Genomic DNA, 6,005 nt, shown 5'->3' on the forward strand with positions numbered 1-6,005 from the left:
GATATAATTAGAGATAGTTATATACTTAAAAAAGGTCAGACTGAAAGAGAGAAGGGAGGAAGGAGAGAGCAGGGGGAGGAGAGAGGGAGGAGGGGAAGGAGAGAGCAGGGGGAGGAGAGAGGGAGAAGGGGAAGGAGAGAGGAGGGGGAGGAGAGAGGGAGAAGGGGAAGGAGAGAGGAGGGGGAGGAGAGAGGGAGGCAAGAGGGAGGTGAGAGGGAGGAGGGGAAGGAGAGAGCAGGGGGAGGAGATAGGAAGGAGGGGAAGGAGAGAGGAGGGGGGGGAGAGAGGGAGGCAAGAGGGAGGAGGAAGAGGGCAGGAAGGAGATATGAGAGCATTTGGGAACAGACTACGGGAGTTTCTATTACAATGTAAATAAACCAAGTCCAGATGACTAATTGACCACATAATGGAGATAGGAATTTACAACAAGGCGTCCGGCAGTCACACACACACACACACACACACACACACACACACACACACAGGAAGAAGGAGAAACTGAAAATCAGCATAAAAGAAAGGCTACAGTTGAGTCACATTCCAGACACATGCAGTGCTATTAGACACAGGAGGCCAGGCGTGCGCACACACACACACTCACATTCCAGCTGATTGTGTACCATCATGGCTGATCATGTGACGAGATCGTAAACAGCATTAGTGAACAGGACAGAGCACATATCCAGTATGTCTACTGACTCGCAGCTATTAACAATCAGCTAGCAGCAAATAACTAACAATTCAACAACAGCTAGGAACAGCTAGCAGCTAACAACAACTAGCAGCTAACATCTCGCTAACAGCTAATGATAGCTACACTCATGGTGTTAAATTAACTATTTGCTATGAACTATTTTGCTGTCTAGCAACACTTATGTCAATTAATTGTTAGCTGCTACCTGTTATTAGCTCCAACACAGCAAATTCCAAAGTGTGAAGTGAACAGCAGGAGTGTTCGTGATGTGGAGCTAGGTGATAGCTAGCCACTAAACAACAGCTAATGAGAGTTGGCAGCTAACATGTGTGTTTGTGCGTGTGGCCTCTCCGCTCAGGATTACATTAACATTATGCAGAGTTTATGAAGTTCAAACACAGCAGTCTTTCCAAAATGAAAGAGCAATAAAAATGGTACATGGTGTGTGAGTGTGCGTGTGAGGTCATTATGCTGACTGGCAGAAGTGGCGTGACATTTGGTTTTGTTTAAAAGCAGTGATCTGAATCTGCATCCCCTCTGTCTCTCTCCCCTCCTCCTCCCTCTCTGTCTCTCTCTGTCTCTCTCTTTACCCTCCTCCTCCTTCCTCCATGTCTCCCCGCCTCTTCCTCCTCCTTCTCCTTCCCCTTATGCTCCTTCTTCACTTTTGCCCTCCTCCCTCCGCCCTCCACCCTGGGTTCTGGGAATATAGTTGTGTTAGGGTTAGAGTACAGAAGGCCAAGGGAGGGAGGGAGGGAGGGAGGGAGGGAGGGAGGGAGGGAGGGAGGGAGGGAGGGAGGGAGGGAGGGAGGGAGGGAGGGAGGGAGGGAGGGAGGGAGGGAGGGAGGGAGAGAGGCAGGGAGGGAGGCAGGCACAGGGCCAATGTCATGCAGAGTGGAATATACAGCAGGCCAACACAGGAAATGAAGAGACACATATGGACACACATGCACAGAAACACGCAGCAAACAAGCACAGCACACATACAGTAACACCCACAGGCAAACTAAATACTAAACACTAAAGGCTTTACATGTTTGCTGACACACACACAGGTTTGAAGTGGGTCACTGAGTGTGTAATCAGACCCAGTGTAGGGTCACACGTGACATTCTGGAGAGACAGGGGGAGGGGAGGAAGGAGAGAGAGGGGAGAGGAAAGAAAAGGGTAGGGAGGAGAGAGGAGGGGAGGGGAGGGAGGGGGAAGAGGGGAGAACCAGAGGGGAGGACAGATGCTAACCCAGCAGGTGACCACCCTGTCTGAAGGCCGAGGGTCACATCACCTCCAGGAATCCAGTTGGAGCAACTTTCCAATCTGCCGCCGATGGATGCATTTCTGACCTCTGGTGTCAATCATGTCCAGTAGTCTGTTCAACTATTCAGACTTGAGAGACAGTGAAACCCAGAGTCCTCCTCTTCTCTCAACCCCCCCCCCCCCTCCTGCAGGTCATGGTGAGCGTGCTCCTTGCTGAAGGAGTGTTGAACTGAGTCACCTAGTCACTCTTCCCTCCTCTCTCTGCCCGGCCTGTGTGCTGGGGGGCACTGGATCGTAACAGGGGTTTATGGGAAATGAAAAATGAAAGTGAGTAGAAGGGATCTTCCAAAGTACTCACACACACACACACACGCACACACTGTCTTGTTTCCACAGCAAACACAACCTTCGGACACAGAAGCACAAACACTCAGAGGCTGACAAGCAAACAAGCTGCTGTGATCGGTGCGTGCGTGTGGGGGGTAATCACACACCAACAGGCTGTGTTCTCTCTCTCTCTCTCTCTCTCAGGACAAAGCTCAAGTGTACCTTCCCTGTTCCCCCCCTGACCCCTCCCCCCTCTCTCTGCAGTCCTGACTATAATGGCTCAATCCAATGGCAAATGAATAGGAATTATTTGAGAAAGCAATCAATAATATCACAATGAGCTTTACAAATTATGAATGAAAATGAAGTCTGTGTTCTCCCTCTCTTCATCTCTCCTCCCTCCATCTCTCCCTCCATCTCTCCCTCCATCTCTCCACCCTCCATCTCTCCACCCTCCATCTCTCCACCCTCCATCTCTCCACCCTCCATCTCTCCTCCCTCCATCTCTCCACCCTCCATCTCTCCCTCCATCTCTCCTCCCTCCATCTCTCCTCCCTCCATCTCTCCTCCCTCCATCTCTCCACCCTCCATCTCTCCCTCCATCTCTCCTCCCTCCATCTCTCCTCCCTCCATCTCTCCACCCTCCATCTCTCCCTCCATCTCTCCTCCCTCCATCTCTCCTCCCTCCATCTCTCCTCCCTCCATCTCTCCTCCCTCCATCTCTCCACCCTCCATCTCTCCTCCCTCCATCTCTCCTCCCTCCATCTCTCCTCCCTCCATCTCTCCCTCCATCTCTCCTCCCTCCATCTCTCCTCCCTCCATCTCTCCTCCCTCCATCTCTCCACCCTCCATCTCTCCTCCCTCCATCTCTCCTCCCTCCATCTCTCCACCCTCCATCTCTCCACCCTCCATCTCTCCTCCCTCCATCTCTCCTCCCTCCATCTCTCCTCCCTCCATCTCTCCACCCTCCATCTCTCCTCCCTCCATCTCTCCTCCCTCCATCTCTCCTCCCTCCATCTCTCCTCCCTCCATCTCTCCTCCCTCCATCTCTCCTCCCTTCCTCATCATCCTGACTGGCGTGGCCTGTATTAACCCTGTGGCAGCTCCATTATGCTGCCTAACCACTGTGTGTGTGTGTGTGTGTGTGTGTGTGTGTGTGTGTGTGTGTGTGTGAGAGGAATGGTGGATGGGTAAATGTTCATCATCATGATGCTGATGTGAAAGGTAGAGGGGGTGATGGTGTAAAACTGCCCCCCCCAGGCTGAACAGTAACAATACATCAGCCACACACACACACACCAACAAGCTCCACTTCCTGTTTACTCTAACGCCTGTCCCACTGGAGGATTCTGGGACTGGCAACAGGCTGTGTGATAGGTCTGTGTGGGTGTCCCTAAAACAGATGGTCACACACACACAATACAAACACAACCATGTGCTCAAGTATACACCCTAACCCTGAAAGCTTGCCCTCCTGCAATGGTCATGTTGTGCTACTTGAATGATAATCCAATTGTGGTGATAGAGACAACGAGAGAGTGAGAGGCACAATCAAAACAAGACATGTCCAGTAACAGTCCTGTTCCTGGGACCGGGGGTTACGACATGACAGAACACACACACACACACACACACACACACATGAATAAGGTCAGTGTTTGCGTCTCAGTTCTTCATGGAAGAATGGAAGACTAACAAACACAAGCCTGACTGCTGAAGGGCAGGAGGAGAAATGGAGAAGGGGATGGAGGGAGAGAGGCAGGGGGGAGAGAAGGAGGGTGGAGGGAGAGAGGCAGGGGAGAGGAGGGTGGAGATGGAGAGAAGGAGAGTGTAAGGAAGGATGGAGAGGGAGAGATGGAGGGGAGGGAGAAAGAGCACTCACTCCGTTTCTGCCCCCTCAACCTTTGACCCTGTAAGGGGGTTCCTTCCTGTTTTGGATCAGTAGGGAGAGAGACAGGCAGACAGAGAGGGGGGGGGGGGAGCGAACTGCCTTGTTGGAGCGGTGAGGAGGAAGATTTGAAAAGTGAGAGATGGTAGGCGTCTATCAGATTCTGATGTGCATATCCTTACAAACAGCAGCTCGATGTTTCACCCTGAAAGTTCTCCCCCACAGTCAGATCAATGGCACACACTGGTCAAATGGTCCATATAATGACTGATCAATCCTTCTGGCTCACACGGAACCGACTCATCAGCACTGAAGCGAACCGGAGGGTCGATACTGGAGTTACTGGTTACAACAAATCTAACACAGTAATTTAACATGAAGTTGTGACCATGTTGTATGAGTATTAGCGTTGTTGGCGCCTGGTTATAAAACTGAGACGTGTCTTTCAGCCAGCCTGACTAGTTAGAGGTTCTTGCCCAGGGTCCCCCCCCCCACCACCACCACCCTCCTCCTCCTATGGCCGATGCCCAATCAGGAACATGATCAGATCCGCATGACCGAACCCGCAGGATCAACTCCGCTCCTTGATTCCTTTTGATGATTAAAACGAAACTCACGAGCTTTCTGTTTGTTTATTGCAATATTGCTCTCTTGCACATCTACTGTGAAATGTAATCTGTAGTGTGTTCACAGACGGTATTTTCGGAATGTAGGCTGTAGTAATTGAGTTACCAAATCCTCAACTTTATTCTAGATTACTGCTTTCTCCGTCCTACGTTACTTGTCAGTATAAAGTTTAAACCCATTTAGGAACAACAAAGAAAAAGACTGCTTTAAAAAAAACACAACAAAAACTCGGTCGTTGTTTCTTACCTCGATTTCAGCCAAAGACACTCACTCGCTAGCCGTCCAGATGTTATTTCTGGTCGTCTTCTATTTCACCCAGAAAATAAATCTCGTTTTACTCAGCGTCCGTAAAAAAAGTTCACATCTCTCCCCGGTCAGCGAGGGCGGCTAGCGACAACATTCCAGAAACACAACGAAACTGTGAGATAGAAAATCCTGTCAGTTAACTGCTCGCTGTAAAAGTTAGAACTATACTACCACGGCGAACGGCAAGTTTCTTATCAACGCCGAGGCACGCCAAATTACACAGGCTGGTTTCAGGTGTGTATAAATAAACGCCACCCCGGTCCGACGTGTGTGCTGTGTTGAACTCCGGAACGACAGAGCTGATCCACGCTGGACTGTAAACGGCGCGATCCAGTCTTCAACACAAAAAACGAGATGGAGTGACTACTCTCCCTCCTCCCTCCGCTCCCCGCGCCCTCTCTTTACAAAAGACCAAGCCTGTACGGATCCGTTTACACTCAGAACACCAAGGGACTCTCACTAAACTATCCCAAAAACCACAGCGGAAATATTAGCTGCTAGCCCTCTCTTCCCCTCAAGCGGAAGAATCCGGAATTCACCTGCAGCCAGAAACCGTCTTTGTTTAAAGTTTAAATTAAAAGCAGTCAACAGTTTTGCTCCCATATTCGTTTGAATATGAAAGTGCAATTGACCAAACCTGACCTCACCACATATCTGTTGTATATTTATGACAAGGAAATTGTAGACTGAGAATCGTACTCCTTGACTCGGAGACGGTCAGTTAAATCGGCGAGACAGTTTTCAAGGGAGAAAGCTGGTCATCGAAGCGTGTGTGACCGTGCCGTCGCCTCCAGGGTTAACTCGACGCTTATGGTACAATAGTGACCATTGTTCTAATAATGTTTGAAACATAATCCTTGACACAGCTCGGTGGCCCCGTTTCTGATTTCGTAAATCTTCTGGATGAATATC

At 50.1% G+C, this 6,005-nt stretch overlaps 1 protein-coding gene across 1 annotated transcript in view; it reads right to left on the bottom strand.

The window, feature by feature from the left end:
• LOC124469343 (plexin-B2-like) overlaps nt 1-5,753 on the bottom strand; it is a 31,063-nt gene extending 25,310 nt beyond the window's left edge. Inside the window, exon 1 of the mRNA XM_047022570.1 lies at nt 5,034-5,753. The gene's annotated coding sequence lies outside the window, so the exon portion shown is untranslated. The remainder of the gene's footprint in view (nt 1-5,033) is intronic.
• Between the last annotated feature and the right edge of the window lie 252 nt (nt 5,754-6,005).

This window comes from Hypomesus transpacificus, chromosome 7 (assembly GCF_021917145.1).
Source record: "Hypomesus transpacificus isolate Combined female chromosome 7, fHypTra1, whole genome shotgun sequence".
In the NCBI taxonomy this organism is placed as follows: domain Eukaryota; kingdom Metazoa; phylum Chordata; class Actinopteri; order Osmeriformes; family Osmeridae; genus Hypomesus; species Hypomesus transpacificus.